This window comes from Canis lupus, chromosome 4 (genome assembly GCF_048164855.1).
Source record: "Canis lupus baileyi chromosome 4, mCanLup2.hap1, whole genome shotgun sequence".
Lineage (NCBI taxonomy): Eukaryota > Metazoa > Chordata > Mammalia > Carnivora > Canidae > Canis > Canis lupus.
In genome coordinates, this window is record NC_132841.1 from 80,305,782 (window position 1) to 80,330,220 (window position 24,439).

The 24,439-nt window shown below is 34.2% G+C and overlaps 1 long non-coding RNA gene across 8 annotated transcripts in view; it reads right to left on the reverse strand.

Annotated features, from left to right (window-relative positions):
* Positions 1 to 24,439, reverse strand: part of LOC140632717 (uncharacterized) — a 341,247-nt gene that overhangs the window by 107,497 nt on the left and 209,311 nt on the right. Inside the window, exon 6 of one of the 8 annotated variants that reach the window (XR_012030388.1) lies at positions 12,912 to 13,126. The exons of 6 other annotated variants lie outside the window; for them this stretch is intronic. This is a non-coding gene — a long non-coding RNA (uncharacterized lncRNA). Of the gene's footprint in view, positions 1 to 12,911; positions 13,127 to 24,439 lie in introns of those variants that run through there. One more of the 8 variants, XR_012030394.1, reaches the window with a different exon arrangement.

Sequence of the window (24,439 nt, forward strand, 5' to 3'; positions counted from 1 at the left end):
AACTCTATGAAAATGTATTCTTAAATTGTAAAAAGGGTTAATTTCCTAGAAAAATATGTATGTATTGCCAAAAGCAACTTATCACAGGCTTATTTACAATGACAGAATTTTTCAGAGAACTAACTTTCCTAAGTCTCCAAATTAGACATTTTCTCCCTGGTAAATTCAAATATGGATTTAAAGATATGGTAATTCTTTAACTGTATTAATACTTCCAAAACAGAGAAAAAAGGAAAACTTTAAAAGTAGTTTTGATATATATATATATATATATATATATATTTTTTTTTTTTTTTTTTTTTTTTGAGAGAGAGAGAGATCACTCTCATATGTGTTAGTGTGGGGCAGGAGGGGCAGAGGGGCAGGGAGAGAATCTCATGCAAGTTCCACACCCAGCCCAACATGGGGTCCCATCTCACTACCCTAAGATCATGATTTGAGCCAAAATCGAGAGTCAGAGGCTTAACCGACTGAGCCACCCAGGTGACCCTAGTTTTGAATCATATACAACATTTTCATTAAAACCTAACAAAGATTGCCTCCTAAATAAGTAACTGCATACCAACTTCAATTATTGATACAAATGCAAAATTCTTAAACTAGTAGCAAACGGAATTTTGCAGACTGGTCAAAAACATGGCCACATTAGTTTATATCTAAAATACAAAAAGAGTTCAATGATGGAAAATAAATAACAACCACTCATCATATTAATAAGATGAAAAAACATATGACAAAACTTAGTAAGTGTGCTAAAATAAAGATTAACAAATCAACAAGAAATACCTTAATGAACTGACACACATTACAGCCCAAAAGCCAACATCATACACAATAGGGAAACAAACACCTGAGACACATACATCCTCTAAAGCCAGGACCAAAACAATCACAGGAGCCAACTATTGTGCCTGTTATTTATCATCCTATTGGAAATACCAGCTTACATTAGACAAAAGAAGAAATTACAAATGTAACAATTGGAAAGAACAGGTAAAATTGCTGCTAATCACCAATGATCTGATTATGAAATGAAATTCCTGGAATAAAAGTTTCAGAATCAAGTGAAATTACTATAAACAAAAGAATACAGCCAAGTAGTCAAGTATAAAATTAGTGTGTAGAACACTGCTCCCTTTTCCTGTGTGTGTCAGACAGAGGATTCTACTTATTTATAATCACATGTATACATCTTAGTATATATATGTCAGGTAAAATAGATAATAAAACAAAAGTTCCATTTCACTATTAATATTCAGAAGGAATTCTATTAAAATGATATTTAATTAGAGTGATGTTTTAAGCTATATTTTAACACTACGCCCCATTTTCTTGACTTATGAATCTAATTAAAAAGTCAAGAATATCTGAGTTACTGATGCAATATGGTTGTGGTGTCTGTCTCTGGGTAAGCAATCTTCACTCTAAGGTCTCACCCTCTCTCTTCCCACCCCCTCTTGTGATACATCTGCCTCAGAAAGAGCAAAAAGGAACAAAGCTTGAATTTGAAAAACAGCAGGAATAGAGGCTCATTTGTTGTTGTACAAAGATTTATGTCAAGCAAACAAAAAGGATGCTAACCTCCTCTGGTGGACAGTAACGCCCCCATCTAAATGCTACCGTGGTTGGTCTCATGCTTTCAAAACTCTCACAGTCAGAATATTCACCACAAAATGGCAATCTGACAACTGGGTGTGTTTAATGTCATTTATCTATAGAAAAGGCTAAAAATTGCCCCAAACAGCCTCTGATAAACAGTACCTCTTCCCAGTAATATTTCCATTATCTCGTTTATTGTTCAATGAAACAATTTTTTTCCAAGAGACCAATGCTATATGTTTTTTTTTTTGTATTTAGGAAGTTCTACAAAAATTAAAATATAATTCATGTAGCGATTATATAGAAATAATCCATGTAGCCTATCAATCCTCTTACTTTAAAATAGTACCAGTTTCATTGTTACAGCTTTTGACAGGGCACATGGCGATGAAAGTCAAAGCTGTGAAAAATGCTGCCATGTCCTCTGAGTCTTGGAAGCAGGAGTCTGGTTTGTCCATGTCATCATATGCAATTAATCAGCATTATTATCAAAGTGATTTTATATTCATAAGTTATAGCACAGAAGATGAAATAATCAAGTTTGAAGCCAGGCTGCCCGGGTTGCAATCCCCGACACTCAACATATGACCATGTGACCTCAGGCAAATTGCTTCACTTTCTTCCTTCAGTTGCCTTATCCGTGGAATGGGGATAACAGAAGTAACTCTTCATATAATGGCTGTGAGAATTCAAGATGATAAATTGGAAGCAATCAGAAGGGCATCTATCACCTAATCAGTGCTCTTAAGCGTTAGGTGCTTTTATTACCAATATTAGAGTTATTATTACCCTCTTGTCAGGATGTAGTACATAATAAAGTGATTAGCCACAGAGCACTAGTAAACAACTACACTGCTTTACAATTTACAATTACATTGATTCTTTTAAATTCAGTTTTGTCCATGTCTTGACATTAAGCTAACAATCAAAGCAGTCAATAAATTTAAGATAGATCTTACAATTCCTTAAATTACCATCCTAATTGTGCTTCTAATTTGCCTGTCATAGGCCCTGAATATCCATGATATGTTTGGGGGCAGGGGGGAAGCACTGTAGCTATCAAGTTCAAGGTCAGGGTAGAAGATTGAGCACATATGAACATATACCTACTTATTGCTCAAAAGACATTAACATGGCCAGTGTTATTGAAATGAAAAAAATTCTTCTAAATATATTGCCAATTACAAAAGTAACAAAGAGAAATCTCCAGAACTAGAAAAAAGAGAAAATCTCTAACACTGAATGCAGGAGAAATAAAATTGCAAATGCTGTGCAGACCTCAAAGCATACAGGAGGACTTGTAGTTTGAAAGCCATTGTTAGGTGGGAGCTAGGGCCATGCCCCAGAGTTCTACAGACAGCCTACTCTGGGCCTCCTGTTGCACATCAAAGAAGGATTATGCACAAATGGGAACCAAGCTAACTCTTTCAACCTTAGCATGTTTGCAGGAAAAAAAAAAATACATTCCTCACCATCTACTCTAATGGAATAATCGATTCAAGGTGGAGAATAAGATCAGGACAAATTAATACACACACACACACACACACACACACACACACAGACTAACTATAATCCACTGCTATGAAGGGATGTGCCAATCACCTCCTGGGAAATATAATATCAAGGAAAGACACACTTTGCAAAGAAACACACACACTTGCGCACACTGTGAGAGAGTTGAAAAATCATTAAAAAGTAGTCACTCCAAAGAATGTGAGAATTCACACCCAATATATTAAAGATTATAGGGCATCTTAAAATAACTCAATTTCAATATATGTTATATTTAAAAGAATAAAACCTTTTCATATTACTCATTGCATATAAATAAGGCATTATTGTGTAACAAAAGCCACATTTTTTATTTTTATTTTATTTTTTATTTTTTTAAATTCTTTTTTTTTTAATTTTTATTTATTTATGATAGTCACAGAGAGAGAGAGAGAGAGAGAGAGAGAGAGGCAGAGACATAGGCAGAGGGAGAAGCAGGCTCCATGCACCGGGAGCCCTACGTGGGATTCGATCCCGGGTCTTCAGGATCGCGCCCTGGGCCAAAGGCAGGCGCCAAACCGCTGCACCACCCAGGGATCCCCAAAAGCCACATTTAAAGTAATTAAAAAAGGGGGACCTTTCGGTGGCTCAGGGCGTGATCCTGGGGTCCTGGGATCAAATCCTGCATCAGGCTCCCTGCAAGGAGCCTGCTTCTCCCTCTGCCTATATCTCTGCCTCTGTCTATCTCTCATGAATAAATAATATCTTTTTTAAAAATCAAGAAAATATGTATTGCAATGATGTTAATAACGGCTACAGTATGCTGAATGCTTAACATATTATTCTTTTTGTAAGGCCTTCATATACTAGATCAGATTTAATTCCTATAAGGCCATTATTACTAGTCCTATTTTTACAAATGATAAATTTGAGTTACAAGGTTATACGTAGCAAAGATGACTGGGAGAGTCTTTGAGATCATACTAAAATGCAGAATTTTAAAAAACTCATTTTATATCAATCATCTACAAGAACTAAAAGCGAAACACACTGTATTCTGTTAAGCTGCTTTTGGAGTAAGTAAGCCAACTTGAGAAAATCAAGTGACCTGTCTTGATGGTGGAGTGATGTGGAGAATGGTCACCAGGCCCTCATACTGCCTGCATGTCCATGTTTCAGCTCACATGGATTAGGATTAGCTCTCGCTGTTGTGAAAAAGCCCCAAAATTGGCAATGTTGACCAAACATTGTAAGTGTAAATAAAATGGACAGATCCTCTCAGATCAATTTCTTAGAGAAAATTCATGAACTCTGCAAAACATTCTGTGACATACACACACACACACACACACACACACACATATATTTGTATATATACACACACACTATATATACATATACACATATATACAGTATTTGTTTTATAAATTTAACATTTTGAGAAATATATGCAGAATGATTCAGGCTGTAAATATTAACACAAACATTCCAGTGACAAAGAAGAACCTGGATTTTAAATGAATGTATTTTTTTTTCTTTTGTAGCTTTACTATTTTAAGGTAAAGAGATAACTTTTGCCATCCATAATTCAGACCTGCAATTCAGGAGAGATCTTAAGCAAGTTTCTCAATTGCATGACTCTGGAATGTCACCATATACCTCAAGATTTCTAGTAGGAGACATTCTTTTTCATTTACTGCAAATAATATATTAAAGCCAGTTTTGTCATTCTACAATGTGATTTTAGATAAACATTAAATTAAAAATTCTGATCTATTCATTTTTCCTTCATCTCATCTACATTTCAAGTAAATCATGCACTAGTTTTTAAAAGGACCAGATATGGGGAAAATTAACAAGGCAGGAAACAACAAATGTTGGAGAGGATGCGGAGAAAAGGGAACCCTCTTACACTGTTGGTGGGAATGTGAACTGGGGCAGCCACTCTGGAAAACTGTGTGGAGGTTCCTCAAAGAGTTAAAAATAGACCTGCCCTACGACCCAGCAATTGCACTGTTGGGGATTTACCCCAAAGATACAAATGCAATGAAACGCCGGGACACCTGCACCCCGATGTTTCTAGCAGCAATGGCCACGATAGCCAAACTGTGGAAGGAGCCTCGGTGTCCAACGAAAGATGAATGGATAAAGAAGATGTGGTTTATGTATACAATGGAATATTACTCAGCTATTAGAAATGACAAATACCCACCATTTGCTTCAACGTGGATGGAACTGGAGGGTATTATGCTGAGTGAAGTAAGTCAGTCGGAGAAGGACAAACATTATATGTTCTCATTCATTTGGGGAATATAAATAATAGTGAAAGGGAATATAAGGGAAGGGAGAAGAAATGTGTGGGAAATATGAGAAAGGGAGACAGAACGTAAAGACTGCTAACTCTGGGAAACGAACTAGGGGTGGTAGAAGGGGAGGAGGGTGGGGGGTGGGAGTGAATGGGTGACGGGCACTGGGTGTTATTCTGTATGTTAGTAAATTGAACACCAATAAAAAACAAATTAAAAAAAAATGACCAGATAAAGTTTTTTTTTATAGCCGTTACACCACCAAATGTCGATTTTAAAAAATTTCCTCCTTTGAGTAGCCCTAGGCACTCTTCACACCTCTCAACTTTTTTCTCCACATCCTTTGCCCCATTATTTTCCTACAAAATACTGCCTTAGCTGACAGAGTATTCAGTGTGCCTACGCTTTCCTTTCAATGGCATGTTTATTCACCATGTAAACAAATTCATGATCACATATTAATGGCTATTGGACAGCTGATCAGTCCTTCTTCCAGTTAGTGTGTGAATCTAATGGGGATTTCCTAGCCATCTTTTTCTTTTTTTTTTTTTTTTTTTAATTTTTATTTATTTATGATAGTCATACAGAGAGAGAGAGAGAGAGAGAGAGGCAGAGACACAGGCAGAGGGAGAAGCAGGCTCCATGCACCGGGAGCCCGACGTGGGATTCGATCCCGGGTCTCCAGGATCGCGCCCTGGGCCAAAGGCAGGCGCCAAACCGCTGCGCCACCCAGGGATCCCTAGCCATCTTTTTCAACTGCACACTTTAGCCATGTCAACCCTTTCGTTGGAGGCCGGTGTTTGACCCATTGAAACATGCGTGAGAGAAGCATGTTCAAGTTCTGTGGCTAGAGAGTGAGCTAGCTACTTTGGGACAAGCGCCAAACATACTTAAACCAGTTATTTTTTTCTTTTTTTTATTTAAGTGGTAGTTGGCTCCTCTATTAGAGAAAAGTTCGAGTAAGAAAACTCAGCTTTCCACTCACTCTGGTCCATTAACAGCCCCATACAATGCAGTGAAAAGAGGTGTTGTTACTTATACACATACCTCAGATGTGGAGTTACTTTTTTTTTTTTTTTAAATATCCCACTCTGCTAAATCTGGATTAGGAACCATAACATCTACTAGAGTTAGTACACTGTGCTTCTTCAATCTAAGCTCTTTATTTTCACTATCTTGAAATCACTTGCTTATTGCTCTACAAGCTCCATGAAGGAACGTTGATTTTTTATTTTTTTAAATTTATTATTATTATTATTTTTTTTTTTATTTTTATTTTTATTTTTACTTTGTCTGCCATAACACTAGGCACAAAATTTGAAGTGCAGATGTTAGTAAATACAATTGGAGAGGACTGTTTTTCATATTCCTTTACTTACACAAACCTAGCATTCATTAGAAGTTTAAGTAGTCTAGAGTCTTCAAAAATTATTCACTGTTTGAGTCAAGCCTTCTGGAAACAGGCCCATTTTTCTTCCTTTGTTTTATTTGAAAATTTAGAACTAGTCAAAATTGTGAAGTCAACTATAGGTAAATGTCCCTGAAATAATGCTATTGTATCAGTGATATATAACATTCGTGAATGCGTTTGTCCGGACTATGATAGCCTTAAAGCAAAGTCACTGTTTTCGTGGTAGTGAACCACATTTTCTGTAACATGTCATTCCAAATCATCTGTATGTTCACAGAGATACAATGATCAATTCATCAGATGATAGAAGCTCTAAGTCCAGTTACATAAAAATCAGGGATTTAATTAGTTTTATAGAAAAGTTAGAATCAGGAAGCCACTATTACTGTGACCACAAAAAGTCGTCATTCATGTAGAAAACAGCATTGTATAGAGAATATATTTGAAATAGAGAAAATTCCCTGAAGTAATGTGGCAGGTGTAATACGAGAATGATGAGCTTTGAACAGGAAAACGTGGCATATTTATATGAAATGAATGGGTAAAAAAATATGAATTAGAAAAGCATACCCTGAAACAGCAGCTAGATATTTAATTATTAAGTAAAATTTTAAATAAGACAATTTGAAAATATTTGCATGAAGTCTGATGAATTCAGCTTTGGCATAGGTAAATAGAAGATGAATTCAAAGGTGCTTTGATAAAATGAAATAATGTTTATTTTAAAAGTTGAGGGATGCCTGGGGGTTCAGCGGTCGGGTGCCTGCCTTTGGCCCAGGTCATGATCCCGGGATCTGGGATCGAGTCCCACATTGGGCTCCCCGAGTTTAAATCAACTTTAAAAAAAGTTGATTATATATGGTCTGTCTCATTATATCACATGTATTACATGATATAAAACTCCACATTGGGTGCAAGGTTGGAGGCATCTGAAATGACAAATAATCATATGGTGAATAGATGAATCTTGAAAACATATCTGGATGATGCATATGTATTTATTCTGCCTTTCACAGGTAAGAAGCACTGAATATGGAATAATAAACTTCCTTCGAATATACCTTATAATAAATACCTGAAAACATTTTTTAAAATATTTTATTTATTCATGAGAGACACACACATAGAGAGAGAGGCAGAGACAGGCAGAGGGAGAAGCAGGCTCCATGCAAGGAGTCCAATGTGGGACTCCATCCCCGGTCTCCAGGATCACACCCTGGGCCAAAGGCAGATGCCTGACCGCTGAGCCACCCAGGGAACCCCCTGAAAAGTTTTATTCAAGGAAATATAACATCAAGGAAAATTTCATCAAACTAAAATAACGACAACAAAACATAACTTTCATAAATATTCTTAAAATAAGTGGTACGTCACTAGAGAAAAAAGTTAAAGAAATTAATTTAAGTTAAATGAAAATTCAATTTGTGCCATGTAGAGAATATTCCTAAATCAGAATGCTTGTTATAAACTATTTTCATAAACATAGATCCGCTGTAACGTGGGTGCTTAAAATAGACCTTTTCCAACAAAAAGACCTCAAAGACAGCATAGACACTTTGGATTTCTTATAAATACATTCCCTTTCTTCCTCTCAATTTTTTCCCATCTTAATATATGATTCAATTAAAAGGAAAAGTAGGCTCACCAAAAACTTGGACTTACTATCCCAAGACTATTTTCTTTCCAGCCTTTATAATTGTACCTTTTATTTGAGAATTCAACTCTCTCATTGATAAAAGAGGTCAACAGAATTTGAATGAATTAAAGACATGTTTATTTTAAATCTGAATATTTTGCATTATAATCATCAATTGAATCAAAATCTCATCCAGATACGAAGTTAAAAAAAGGTGATGGGAGATAATTCTGTGACTTTGATGACCTAATGTTGCCATCAACTAATTCATTCTTTATCATAAAATTTTAAATGTCAATTATCAAGAAGTGAAGGTTTTCAAGTGTTGGTATTTGGCTATATTCCAAATATAAGACTAAGAAGCCATTTATTTGAGAAATGTTGGCTTTTGCCTTATTTGAATTAAACATTCAAATCCTAAGCCAGCCATAAATATCAAGAGTAGGAAAATGTCCAAATATTAGGATCTGTTACACACTTTTAAGGACTTCTATCACTTGCTCTACATTTTTTTCAGGTCATTATATTCATTATCTCATATAACCTTTAAAAACCCTTAATATAGAAGTTACCTACTTTTTTTTTTTTAAATACAAACAAGGTTAACTAATGCTCTGAGAAGTAATGCTGTACTTGACTCTTCCTCAGGTGGATAGTGCTGTACTTGACTCTTACATTGATTTCACTTGACACTTCAAAGTGAAAGATAACTTGGAACAGTAAGAAGTTAATAAAGATGAAAATGATCTCAATTTTCTTTATAGATATCTTTAAACCATTAAGTTGATTCCTCCTCTTTTGAGGCTTCTAAAGTACAATGAATACCATTATTCCAAATTTATGATTTTCACAGAGAAATAGAGCTTGAATCAATAATCATCCTTCTGATTTAATGAAGATATATCAATAATCATCCAATTTATGGAAAACCCATCATTTAAAATGGAGATAAATATATGAGTCATTTCAGAAGATGTTATTTGTTAACTTTTTTGTGAAGCTGAATTCAAAAATCTATGGAAATAAGACTCAGAAGAAATGTTTTATACTACTATTTGTTATTACAGTACTAGTTCTAGATAAAGTAGAAAATAATTCTGAATGTGTTTTCTACTTTTGGTATATATCCCTTGGTATTTTACTGTTTTCTAGAACTTTAATGTCAATAAATTCAAAGAAATCCATGCAAGTGTAGCTAATTTTAATATCAACTCACAAAATATTAGATGAAATAGACATAAAAATTTTTGCTGCTAATAAGACAACTGTACTCTATCTAGATCCTTAGAGTCCTTGTTTTAGAATTTTTTCCTTCTTGAAAGAAAAAAATGTAAAATAAAGTAGAAGTGTTTTATTTCTTCCTGAAAAAAAAATCATACATTGATTTATTTTTTTAAAGACTATTTATTTATGAGAGACACACAGAGAGAGAAGGGCAGAAACACAGGCAGAAGGAGAAGCAGGCTTCCCCACAAGGAATCCAATGTGGAACTTGATCCCCGGGCTCCAAGATCACGCCCTGAGCCAAAGGCAGGCTCTCATCTGCTGAGCCACCCAGGCATTCCCAATATACATTGATTTATATGGGACTCAGATCTAATAATTTTTTTAATTTATATATATTTATCTTCTCTCCGTGTTACCTTTCCAGACTGATTTTTCAGATTGTAACTTTCCTTAGTGATACTGATACACTCCTAGATGCAGAAAGACTATTTCAGGATTTTTAAGTCACTACCTATATTCTATAATTTCATTTTTTGGGGGGTAATTCATTAGCTAAAGTGATACTTTTAGTTTTGCCAAGTTAATAAATTCAGTTAAATAGCTTACATTAAAAAAAAAACTTGAATTTGTATAGCTGCCTTTGGCTTTTTGAAAGAAATGGGTAATGGCAAAATTAAGTCAAAAGCAGAACCAATAATGGGTTGTAAGTTAGATGTTTGATTTATCTTGCCATTCTTACAATAAATCCATGAAAGTACAATTGATCTTAGTACAATGCAAAATGTAGCCCTTTAAGATATGAAGAGTTGAAGTATATACCTTTGTAATGTAAAACTTCATTTAGGTCTTGCTTTAGCATTTGAATTTTTTCCCTATGAATGGATTTTGTTATTTTTCCTTAATTATATCATATTCACACCAAAAAATATGGCAATTAGTTTAGTGAAATTATTTCTGGACTATGTTTCTCTTATGTTAATTGTAGCACTATGTTTCTCTAGGTCTGTAGGTACTTCTGAGCAACCATTTTTCAAGCTCTGACGTACTCATTTCTTAAGTCTGGCACCTAAACTCTTTTCTACAATTACCTTTGGACTACTGGAATCATTTGCTCACAAGGACAGAGGTTCCAAACTACCTGAGAGTTTAGTCTACACTCAGTTTCCAATGACCAGCTGCTGCCAGAGCAGGAAAGCTCAGCTCCCTCGTCTGGAGCCGGATCAAATTCTGAGGCATAAATTACACTGCACTGTTCTGCTGCATGATTATGCTGGAGCTGGGACTCTGCTAAAATCACATGTATCATTGGTGTCTTTCTCTCTTGACCCCCTTCTCTTACTCCTTTACATGTTCTTCTCTGGCAGGAAATTTCTTTATTAACCCTGCAAAAGAATATTCATCTAAAGTTTTTCTGGGGAACCGAACTTGAAACAATGATATTAATTTGTACTTTATTTCTCCCAAAACTGAAGCACACTAATTCAATATGGATGAGTGATAAATATGTGCTGTACTTTCCACCGTGGAGAGTGTATTAGTGGTAATTAGATCTAGCAGAGGGTGACAAAAAACTCAAAAGAGGATTCAAAAAAATCAAATTTCTCTCTCACATTATCTATGGGATACTTGATATATATATATATATATATATATATATATATATATATATATATTACCATCATGGATAAATTCTCTTTCTATTTTCTATTTTGTTCAAAAGACAACTTAGACATTTCAATCAAATATTGTTAGATCTGCTTTATAAACTTTCAGAAGATGCATGAGAAAGGGGAAAGAACTGTCTTCCATTTAAAGACACTTTTCAATAGTTTGGAATGAGATTATCATAAGGACAAAGTGTGGCAAGGAGGACGGGAAACCTAGTTTGGTTTATTTTTTAAATTTTTGGTGGTCATATGCCTAGTAAATTTTAATATGGTGCTTTAAGTGGAGAATAATGGGAGAGTGAATATTAGGGAAGAAAGAAAAAAATAAAATGGACTTCATCTTTTATTTTATGCATTGAATTTACCATGTAGGAATGTTATAGGCATTACAAAAATGTCAATTAAATGTATCTCAAGCCTTCTTTATAACCAGTTAACTGCACTTTTGTTATTTTAGTTGAAGAAATAAGTCTAAAATATAAAAAAAATAAATTTGAGGCAAATCTAAAAGGCATTAACAGTCTGTGAAATGACTGCAGATGACTTTTAAAGCTACTCAGTGTACTCCAGCAACCAACTCATTATCCCAAAAGTCTGTTTGAATGCAAGACTTCCTCTCCAGCAAAGATTCATTCTTGTTATATGACTCTAAAGAACTGTTTCAGCTACTTAAATAGGCAGAATTGTTGGTCTCCTTTGTGCTGTGATTTTGCAGAAAGATTCCCATGAATAAATATTTTGAAACCATCAACTCAGGTATCTAACATTCGGCAAGTCTGTTTAGAAATATGTTTACTGAGAAAATTACCATTTTACATAGCAAAAGAATCTGTATCTAGAAAACTGTTTCGTTGGGATGACAAATGTTCAATTTTAGTCTGACTTCCAATAGAGTCTTAGGAAGCCCTAACACTAATTCTCCCATTTAGGTTTGCAGAGAAATTTACCTAATTAATATAGTCTATTTAATAAAATGTGGTTTAAAATAAGTTTCACTAGGTTTTTTTAAGGTTTTTAATTCCACAAAGACAAAGGCTATGGGATCTTTTGCATTCACATTTTATCACTAACACTTAAAGTAGAAATGTGATGTTTGTTGAAGTATTAATACATCAAGGTGTTAATGAATAAAGAGTGGACACTAGTATTTTAGGTTGTTTAATGATCCAAAATAGGAGGAATAATAATCTCATTACACTAGCTAGGGAATTCCAGTTGTCAGGAATCCAAACTGTGAGCATAGGTTTACTTCCCCTTCAAATGTTAAATTAATTTTCTTTATGACCCAAATAGTTAAGTAAACCTGAAAATGAGAGCATACATTTTGTAAAAGCCAGCGAACTCATACTTAGTGTCTGTTATCTGTGCCACTCTAAATTATAAATTATAAAGCCATGAAGATTGATAGAATAATGATATTAATATATGCATAATGTTATAGACATTTTCATGATATAATGGAGGGCTTAGTAACTACTTTTTAAATAAAGAGATGAATGAATAAACAAAAGTTGAATGAATGAAAGACACAAGAAAAACTAAAAGAACTGGAATTTTTATTAACAGTATAAACAAACACCTGTTTAATTATTGGAGATTATACTCTAGAAAATATTCTATGCTCAGTTTCCTGGTGAGACTCAACTTAAATTCTTCAGGCAAGATTCCTAGATCCACAGATAGTATGTGTGGTCAGATATCAGAGGTAGAATTGTAACGGGCACTGGATGGCCAGTGGAGTTAAAATTCAATAGGGATTCCTCTGGATACAGAAGATTCAAATAACCTATGAATGGAAAATCACAAATTGGAATTGAATAGAGCTAATAAGAGAGTCTACACCACTGGGACAAAGACCTGGGAGAAGGGACCCTCCAATGTGGAGAACATGAAATACAATCATTCAAACTCTGCAACCTCTTTACGTGTGTGCACACATCCAACATGTTACACATGCAATGTTGTCTCTAGTTTCTAAGAGACTGCAATCTAGGTCTGTCCCACATGTTACTTATAAACAGAAAACAGATATTTCTTTTCCTTTTTTGATCTCTTATTCTTTTTTCTATCTCTAAACCCAATGTTTACTCTCTAATAAGTTCTCTGACCTTACTCGGTAGTAGAATGCCAGTGTTGCTTTAGAGAAAGAAATAAAAAATAATCAATGTTTCAGTAGAGATATTTACTAAAGAAAGGATTCAATTGGGGAATATATAAATTAATTGAGTAGAAATATGGATGCGATGTCTGTTTCTGTAAAAAAAAACAAACAAACCATGGCTTTATAATATTGTTACATACCTAATGGCTGTCATTTGTGTGAAATACGTATGATTAATACAAATGTACCAAATGTGTCGTAAGCACCTACTATGTGCCGGGACCATGTCCTTGCTTTCAATATAGACAGAATTTCATTTATCAAGCGCCAATTACTTGACACAATTAGTTTTACTTATGCATATTTAGCTTGTCCTTTGGTTTACCTAAAAGATAGAACATTTATAATGACTACAAATTTAAAAAACAAAGAATAAATCTAACATATGTTGCTTTGTAAGTAGTTGGTGAATCATGTAACGGATATGTTCAAACAGTTTTAGAGTGACTTTAAATTTTCAATTGGCAATAGATGATGGATTAGAATTCTTTAAAAATAAAATCTCTTTGTGAAAAAGAGAAAAGAAAGTAATCCAGGTCATTAATCTTATCCTTAATATTTCACTTTAGCAAGAGATAATTATGATTGTATTAACTATATTTTATTACCACAAAAAAGAATCTAGAAGGCAAATTATCATATGTTAGAAAGTTGTGCAATATAGCTGTTTTCATTTAAAAAAATGATAATATACTATGCTTACAATTCAAAATCAAGGAAAGTAACTTTTTGGAGGTAAAAGTATATGCTGTGTCCACCATATCTGGTTTGCTTTAATAATTCTACAGATGTCTAATGAATATAATTTACATTGACTTGTAAGTGTAAATTTTAAAGATACTCATATTTGAATTATTTTTCATAGAAGACAGAATAACATAAGATGAATACAAATGTGATCAGAGATGTGTAATGGCCACTCCATCATAATCACCCATGGTGAGAAGAAATTTCATGGAGTGAGAATCAAAAGGCATTGCTTGTCTTCCCCTTAAAATGAAAATCTACTAGTCAGAATGAGAATGGGTTGCTCACAGGCATGCCTTAATTCACTGAATAATGACTATGCTTTTATGGCAGAAATTCAAGTCAGATAAGGGACTGAAAGAGTACTCAGTGGGAAGTAACTGTACTTCCCTGGAGATGATGAACTTTGGAACTGAGGTAAGTTGAGGAAAAAATGGAAATCAGGCATCCTACTGTATCTGTGGCAAGCATTCACACTGATAATGTAATAGATATTGATGCCTGCCCACAGAGATGAATGGTTGAAGAAGAAAAGAGGCATTTTTCAGTTCTTCTTGATTCCGTATTATTCTTCTCATGAGTACTGCTTGAAAGCTAATAAAATGATTTAAGAATACCATTACCTCTGGAATGTATGTAATTGGATAAATGGTAGCAGGTCATGGTTCCCACTGATGGAGAGGTAGTTACAGATGTGTCCTATGTTTGTTTAGGGAAGCGTTGTAATGCTCAGTGAATTTTGTTATTTTTGAAAGACTACAATAATAATGCTTTTATCCTTATTTCTTTAGAAATGTATTGGTATTTCAAGCACTGTATCCAAAACCTATCATATTCCATTATCAGTGAAAAACTATTAGGATAACCTATACCTTGAAATCAGGAGAAGAAAATAAAGCCTTGTGTCTCCTATAATACTTGTCTAGTGCTGAGTTCTTCTTCAGGAAAAATAAAAAACTTTAATAACCTGATTTTAGTCTAGTTTCTTTATAATTAATAATTTTCTTTATGATTGTCTGTTGATAAGTATATTCCATGATTATGTGGAAAAAAAAAACTTTGGAGAGGTGTTCTTTTTCTTTTTTTCTTTTTCTTTTTTTTTTTTTTTTTTTTTTAGATTTTATTTATTTATTTATGAGAGGCATGGAGAAAGAGAGAGAGAGGCAGAGACACAGGCAGAGGGAGAAGCAGGCTCCATGCAGGAAGACTGACATGGGTGGGACTCAATCCTGGGTCTCCAGGATCATACCTGGGCTGCAGGCGGCGCTAAACCGCTGCACCAGCCGGGCTGCCCTGGAGAGGTGTTCTATGTTATTTTAATTTTTAACAAAAAATTATCTTTGGTTAAATGTTTAAAGTCAAAAGATAAGGGTTTTCTAATACATATCTAGGCAAAACACATGATGTGACGGAAAAGAATGGAAAATTTCTATAATTAGAATATTCTAGATTTTTGTGATTTTTGCTCCTCTTGACTTCTGTGATTTCCTGATTGATGTGCAAGCTATTTCATCATTTTGGACTTGATATTGTTAAAATAAGTATAAAAAGGAGGGTGAATGATGATTTTTCTTCCACTTCAAATGGGACACAATTGTTTTAACTTCTCAACATTTTATTTGTCAAATATTATATTATTCATATAACTTGCATTATATGCATGGAATATTCTGAAATTATTTTAAATCAAAATTTAATAATCTGAAATTTGTGGGGGTGATTTCATGCTTTGATATGAGTGAAAAAGTGAATGATTCTTTAGGTGGAGAGTATCTTGTTTAAATAAAACAAAATTTTTATGTGTAATTAACATGCATGCAGCAAATTCTCTGACAGAATTCATGCCTGTGTGTGTACAAACACACATGCAGGTAAGAATGGTGGCAAAATGCCAAATCTCACAATTAATACCTTCTAATTGAACTACATTGTAACCGTAGTGCTTATATAAAGTATATATTTGGTATTTTATTTTATTTTGAACTCATAAATTGTTTCAAGGAGGACTAAAGTTTCATCTCTGAGAGAATTTCACAGAAGGAAATTGACCTTTGAGTCACTCAATCTCATGAGAAGAATGCTAGATTATTCAAGCTACTTTGATATGATGAGCAAGTGGACCCAAAGCCAGAACATCCCCCAGCCAGGGGGAGTTAGGAAGCCAGAGAGACACCTGACAAAAAGAAGATGTAAATTTCTTCCCACTCCACACATACGGTATCAATGGTGATTGTGCATTAATGGGAATGTAGGGGGCTGAGAAATTTTATCTCCCATCTATCTCCCATCTGATAGCATTTTATTCTATCTTTCGATTTATATAGCTCAACACAAACAAATATGCTTCTATATCCTTTCATAAATGAAACCTATATTTTAATTATAGCTGATGTCATGTTTCCATCAGTACTATATCAGATCCACCTCGAAGATGAAGTTTATGCATGTTTAATGATCTGGAATTATGACTAATTCCAGATTATAACTAACATAATCTAAATAAAGTCTATCAATCATAACACTCTTTTTTAAAGATTTATTTATTTTAGAGAAAGAGAATATTGGGGGGGTGCAGAAGGAGAGTTAGAGAAAGGATCAATCTGGGCAGCCCAGGTGGCTCAGTGGTTTCGTGCCACCATCAGCCCAGGGCATGATCCTGGAGTCCAGGGATCGAGTCCCACTTCGGGCTCCCTTCATGGAGCCTGCTTCTCCCTCTGCCTGTGTCTCTGCCTCTCTCTCTCTCTCTCTCTCTGTGTGTGTGTGTCTATCATGAATAAATAAATAGATAAATCTCTAAAAAAAAGAAAAGAAAAAGGAAAATACAGATCATTTTATGTTACTTCTCTTCTATATTTTGCCAAATGCCCAGTCAATATTCCTCAAATACATATACAAAGTGATGAGTAAGTTAGTGCATAAAAAAAGGAAAATTCAATTTATTCCAAGCAACTAATCAAAGAGTTTGCTTTTTCTCCTTTCTCCATCAATAAAGTACAATTTAAATATATTTTTAAATTTCTAGAAATCCTAAATGATGTATTTTTGAAAAACCTAAAGTTTTCTAGCTTTATAAATACAAAAAAAAAGTAATTTTCTTCAGCTTGATTATGAGAAGGTGCTCTTGAACAAGGTTATAATGAGTGAATCTAGTTCTGGGATAGTAATAACAAAGGTCAATTAACAGGCTATTTATTTATTTGAATTTTTATTTTCCAAATCTTAAAAATATTTACTCAAACTCACTGAACTTTTCAATGAATTAGATTAAAAATCTCTTACCAATAATAAGATTTATATGTAGGTGTAAGTCATCTAGGTTTCCAACAAATAAGGTAAGTAAATATAATAGTGAGTTGTTCTAACAGATGATATGTCTTTGGATGTGAATTTATGCGATAATAGAATAAAAAGCCATGATAAAATATAGATTAATACATTAATTGTCATTGCAGGAGTATTTCCTGGGTATATTCTAAGACTAGTGAATGCAAAGGAGCATTACTACAAGGTCTGTCCTTTGGGATTTATTAAAAATGAAAATAGTAAAAACAACACAAAACAAAACAAAAACCCAAACAATTTACATACTATGATAATTTTTCAATATATTTCTCCAAATTCTGTCTTTTAGACTCACATCTTAGCTTTTACACCATGATACTTCATAGAATCATTTCCCGGTAGAGAACTAACATGCAATTTTAGTATTCCTTAATTTGTTGCAGTAGTTTAGATTATAATTATGTTTAAATATGTATAATATGCAGCTAAATTCCATCAACATATTCACAAAGATCACAACCTCAATTTTACTGTGGTTGTGATCCTTTCCTTGACCCTACCCTTACACCCCTCTGACTGAATAACTCGGTTGGTTTAAATAAACAAAACAGACCCTATAGAATGAACAGCAATTGTAACTTAATCTTTCTTTTCTCATGGTTAAAAAAAAAAAAACACACAAAGAGAGATCAAATGTCATTGTAAATAACTATGCTTTCTGAGGAAAGAATGCAACACACATTTAATTCAACTAGAATACTATACCCAGAGATGCTGTTAAGATTTTATTATGCTTTAAGATGAGGGTAGTCAGCTTTAAAGGAAATTTCCTTTATTCTGCGGACTGCCCAAGTTCTTATTTGCATAAAATTACAATTTACAGGTTTGGTGAATATAAAATTCTGCATCCACTAATCAGCAGACACTAGTACTTAACAATTTTAAGCCATAAGTTTTGTTGATTTCATTATATAATTAAATAGATATAATGTGTTATCTTAAAAAGGAACTCTAAAAGGGTATCTCTATTGTATTAAGATATCCGTATTCCTTTTGTAGCATTCAATACAAGCAAGGTTCTCTCATCTTAGGATGCTGAATTATTTAACAATGGAATTGACCTTTTCTGGGGAAGAAGAACCTTTACAATTTAACGTGTCTCTAAAAAGGTAAGGTTTCATGTTTTAAAAGTGTGGACCAGATATTAGGGTAAAAAAGGACATACTATAGTGACAAGAAATGTAAAGATCTCTATCGCAGGGGACTCTGTTCTTAAGACACCCTGGGATCCAGGTTGACAGCAATCTAGCACCTTGTCATAACAACATGTGGACCATGTGGGCTACCTCAGTTGCTGGAACAGGGAAAGACAAAGAACTGAATGTTTACTTCTCCCTGTGTCCTCTTCGAGTGACCTACATCATGAGCATTCAGAGCTCACTGGTCAGAATAAGAAATATGACTTTGCCTAAGTACAACGAAGACAAGAAAATATGGTGTGGAAAAAAATTTGGCCATTGCAATAATTTGTTCAGCACAAAGAGATAAAGGGAAATAAGAAGTCACAATTTATAATATGGATGTTCCTATGCTAAAAGGCAAAATGATTTGAAATATAATGAAGTGCTGCAAATATGCATAATTATACTTTACATTTACATGTCTGTATCCTGATTTGTCTAAGAGTAAGTGCTTAACTAAATTGAATTTCATAATATACATTAACGCTTTCACAATTATTCCAGACAATTTTCTCAAGATCACTGTGGCAGAATTTTTTTTTTAGATTTTATTTATTTATTTATTTATTTATTTATTTATTTATTTATGAAAGAGAGAGAGAGTGGGCAGCCCAGGTGCTCAGCGATTTAGCGCTGCCTTCAGCCCAGGGCCTGATCCTGGAGACTCAGGATGGGAGTCCCACGTTGGGCTCCCTGCATGGAGCCTGCTTCTCCCTCTGCCTGTGTCTCTGCCTCTCTCTCTGTGTGTCTCTCATGAATAAATAAATAAAATCTTTAAAAAAAGAGAGAGAGAGAGCGCAGCCACCAGCAGGGGTAGGGTGTGGCAAATGGAGAGGGAGAAGCAAACTCCCTGCTGCACAGGGAGCTGATGTGGGGCTTGATCTCAGGATCACTTGAGCCCAAGGCAGATGCTGAATGACTGAGCCACCCAGGTGCCCCTCTGCGGCAGAAATTTAAGAAATTATCTGTTTTGTGATTGAAGATGCTCTCCTGAAAGAGCTGAAAGCAGTTTTCCCAAAAATGCTCTTCCTTAGCCCCCACAACACTAAGCTTTCTGTACTTATATAAAAAGAATTATAAATCATTATCTATCTAGTCTTAATATATAATTTATAAATTATACATTTTATAAATTATCAAATAAATTTATAATTGGTATCCAATATTAAATTATAATTGCCTCCAGTAAAGGTAAGAAATGAAGAAATTATGAAACACATGTGTGTATTACATTAATAAGCTAAACCATTATGGATAGAGATTGGGCCATGTAAGCAGCAGAAATGGAGAGGAAAAGGGTAGAGGAATATATTGATTGGAAAGTCTCCCAAACAGACTTTAAAAATTAAAAATTTTAACTATATATTCCTTACAGAAAAAGAAATACAAAGCTACAAATGTACTACAACATCAGAACTTTAATAAGAGGTAAAAAAAAATAATATGCAGGGAAAACTTTTTGTCACTAAGCAACATTTTGCCATAAACTGTTAAATTGTTTGTTTGGAATTAATTACATCATTTTTAATCAAAACTCCCACACTATACATTGCACTAGTTCCAATAGGTCTTGCACACTTGTAGAAAAATGTATGAAGATGTTCAACATTGCATTGCTTTTTATACCACATGTCATGAAGGGGTTTAGGACAGTGCCCTCTCCCCCAGAATATGCCACACTAGCATGAAGATTCTTTTGAGCTGAAGGCACTGGAGACCCTGTGTGCTCAAGAGAAACTTTTGTCCCTCCTTTAACCACACAGAAGAATCTAAAGTGGAGAGAGAGGTCCCAGAATAAAGGTTATTAACAGAGATAAATGTTATCTGAGTGACCCATCTGTAATGGCAGGGCAGACATCTAATTACCAACCATCTGTTAAGTCTCAGACCCCTACCCGTTTCTGCTTAGTTTAGGACACATAGGTATCTCATTTTGCCTGTCTTTAGAATTTCCACATCTGTGAGGATTCCCTGGTATTCACTATTAAATTTGATTTTCTCCAAACAATCTGTCTCACATCAATTTGCTTCTTAGTCTAGCTAGAAGGACCTTTGACAAGAACTTTTGCTCCATAGCAATGAAAAGCAACCTTAAAAAAAAAAAAAAAGAAGAATACCACTCCTGAAATTAATACAACACTGCATGTTAACTAACTGAAATTTCAATACAAACTGGAAACAAGCAAACAAAAGAATAATAAAATAAATGAGATATCATTCTATAAAATACTACCAAGCTTTTTAATAAGTCACATATGAATTAACTTTATGTGGAAATATTCCTGGCAAGGAAGACTTGAAAGGGTATGGAGTTAAGTGGCAGAAGTTCACAGTGACATTACTATCTCAGCAAATATTTATTGGGTTCTTTCTCCATGTGGAATATGGTTATATACACCTCAAACGTATTACATTTACATTCTCACAATGACTATGCAGTGTAGATATAATTATAATCCTTTTTACGGTTGAGAAAACAATCACTGAGAGGTCTCCTTGGGACACGCATTAGGTTGCAAGACTAGTGAATGGTGGGCACTGAAAACAAATCAAGGGAGTCTGTTCCCAGCCTGTGTTATTCACATTGGGAGACTGTCTCCCAGGAAAAACACAGAAAGAGAGAGACACTTAAAGAGAAAAAAAAATTCTATTTATATGGAAAAAAATTCCTGTAGTTATATACTTATTCAAGTGCTCTAAAAAGAACAAAGAATAGTAGAATAAACATCAAACTTCCACCTGATGGGCCAAATAAAAAGACTTTATAAAAGTTGCCACTGTATCTTGTATGCTTTCTTTTCCAGCAACAGTGCCTTGTTAAAGTTAAGCATTTGATAAATACTTGTTACTGATTAATGAGTCATGGGCTAAATAAAAGCTTGGTGGCACACTTCACTTCTTTTGTGTTTTGATATTATTTGAATTATTTTTTTCAAGATTTTATTTATTTATTCATGAGATACACAGAGAGAGAGGCAGACACATAGGCAGAGGGAGAAGCAGGTTCCATACAGGGAGCCCTATATAGGATTCTATCCCGGGACTCCGGGGTCACAGCCTAAGCCGAAGGCAGATGCTCAACAGCTGAGCCATCCAGGGGTCCCCTTTTTTTTTTCTTTCAAGATATTTGAATTCTTGAAGATGAGACCATATATTACTTATATAACTTTATGGTATAATAATAGATTTTGAAAACTATCTCTGAAGACAAGTTAGAGTTTTCCTAAATGCTTTAAATTTGTGCCATCTTAGTGTGTAAGATTTTCAGGCCGTTTTCCCTATTTTTCTAGTATTAAAAACAAAACAAAACAAAACTTAAATGTTCTGTTTTGTATTAAGCATATGGTTTACTCTATGTATTTATTTATTTTTTAAAGATTTTATTTATTTGAGAGAGAGAGCAAGAGAGCACTAGCAGTGGGAGGAGCAGAGGGAGAGGGAGAGGGACCAGCAAACAGACCTGAATACATGAATTCATGAGCCGGGAACCTGGACAGGGCTCTATCCCAGGACACTAGGATTATGACCTGAGCAGAAGGCAGACGCTTAACCAACTGAGCCACCCAGACACCTGGTTTACTCAATTTAATAAACAGTTCAATCTGAACCACTTAACAGTTTAGATGATGTTTGACAAATGTCTGTTTCCATTGAAAATTGAAAATAGCCTGGGAACGTTTTAAGTTCACTGTGGCTTGGGGGGGTTGCAGGGAGGGTAACTCTGCATGCATTTGGGTATTACAGTATTATAACAATACTTAAATTCCCTAGTTAAATAAATATTTTAAGTGTATATTTTTATTTTCACATTCATAGACACAAGCTTGCGCACATATTTATTTCCATAGAACATCATGCTTACTTATGTTTTGCATTTATTTCTCTTATAATTATTTATTTATAATTTTAATCTCAAATATGACTTAGTAATATGCACATAATGCAAAATGGGATGGTGAGCAGAGTATTTTATTTCTAGAATGTGATGGATAATGATGAATGTTTTAAACTAAAATAATTGTATATTTTAAAAATCCCAATGTAAATATTTTTTTTAAGATTTTATTTATTTATTCATGAGAGACATACAGAAAGAGGCAGAGACAGAGGCAGAAGGAGAAGCAGGCTCCATGCAGGAGCCCAACGTGGGACTCGACCCCAGGAATCTGGGATCACGCCCTGAGTCAAAGGCAGATACTCAACCGCTGAGCCACCCAGGCATCCCTGTAAATTGTTTTAGAATGACTTGTTAGGTAATTAATTTAGGATTAAATAATTAACAGAATTAAATGATATAAATACTTATGCTATTGATTCATGTATTTTTTCACGTTTTAATGATAATGATTTAATTGAGGTATATGATCCCTCTGACCTGAATATAATTGGCTATTTTATGACAAGTCTCTTCTGTTGTTAGGAAAATAGGTTAAATGTATATATAGTTCCTTAGAATGTTGCTTATTGTTTTCATGACCGATTCATTTCTATATCAATACTTATGTTAACATGTCAAAATGAAGTATGTGCTTGATAGCATCTATAATAGCTTCTTGAATAGTGACTGCTATAAAAATAAAGACACAGATGCTGAAGACTGTCTCACATTTTATCATTTTAAATTGTATTTTGTTTTCCTTATAATGTGTCATATTTCTATCATGTGAGAAAGCCATAAGCCTGCCCCCAAAAGTAAATAGTGCGACTTCCCCAGAAATTAGTGAGTTTATTTATTTATTTATTTATTTATTTATTTATTTATTTATTTATTTGATTTTTTAAAATTTATTTATGATAGTTACACACACAGAGAGAGAGAGAGAGAGGCAGAGACACAGGCCAAGGGAGAAGCAGGCTCCATGCACCGGGAGCCCGACGTGGGACTCGATCCCGGGTCTCCAGGATCGCGCCCTGGGCCAAAGGCAGGCGCCAAACCGCTGCGCCACCCAGGGATCCCTAGTGAGTATATTTATTGATGACATTAACATAAAAGAACATTTTTGAAAACTGTGTGTAAATCTGTGAGTTTTTTTTCATTATTGGACTTTCTATATTGAAAGACAACTAAGAAACACTAAATTACCTGATCCATAACTTACCAATAGTATATTCAAAAATGAATTTAGTTCTCTGTGACTACTCCTTCAGACATTAAATAAAGATGATATCATCTTTCTCACAAAGTCAAGGCCAAGGTCCATAAGGTAAACCTTAACACTAATGTCTGGCACAAGAAAGTAATTAAACTAATAACCATATAATTTTTAATAGCTTAAGTAATGAAATACCATTTTATAAAGTTGCAACTTAGTCTTATTTCTGAGAAATAAGAATGCTTTTGTTGTTCATCCATTATTTTGCTTAATTAGCTGACACTTCACCAATACTTACTCAGGAAAATATTTACCAATAATTTTCTAACGTGTCAATCATTGTAGTATGCATTGGAGATGTATAACTGAGCAAGGCAAAGAAGTGCTTGCCCACCATGGAGCTTCTTTTTTTCCAGTGTGTGTCTGAGAGGCAGGAGTACAGAAAATGAGTTATACACAAGATAAATTAAAATGTTATTTCAGAAACTGAACAATATGGTGATAAATTAGCATGAGAAAACTCATGACTGGGAAGTTACCTTAAATAGAATGTTCAGGACAATGATGTAACATCT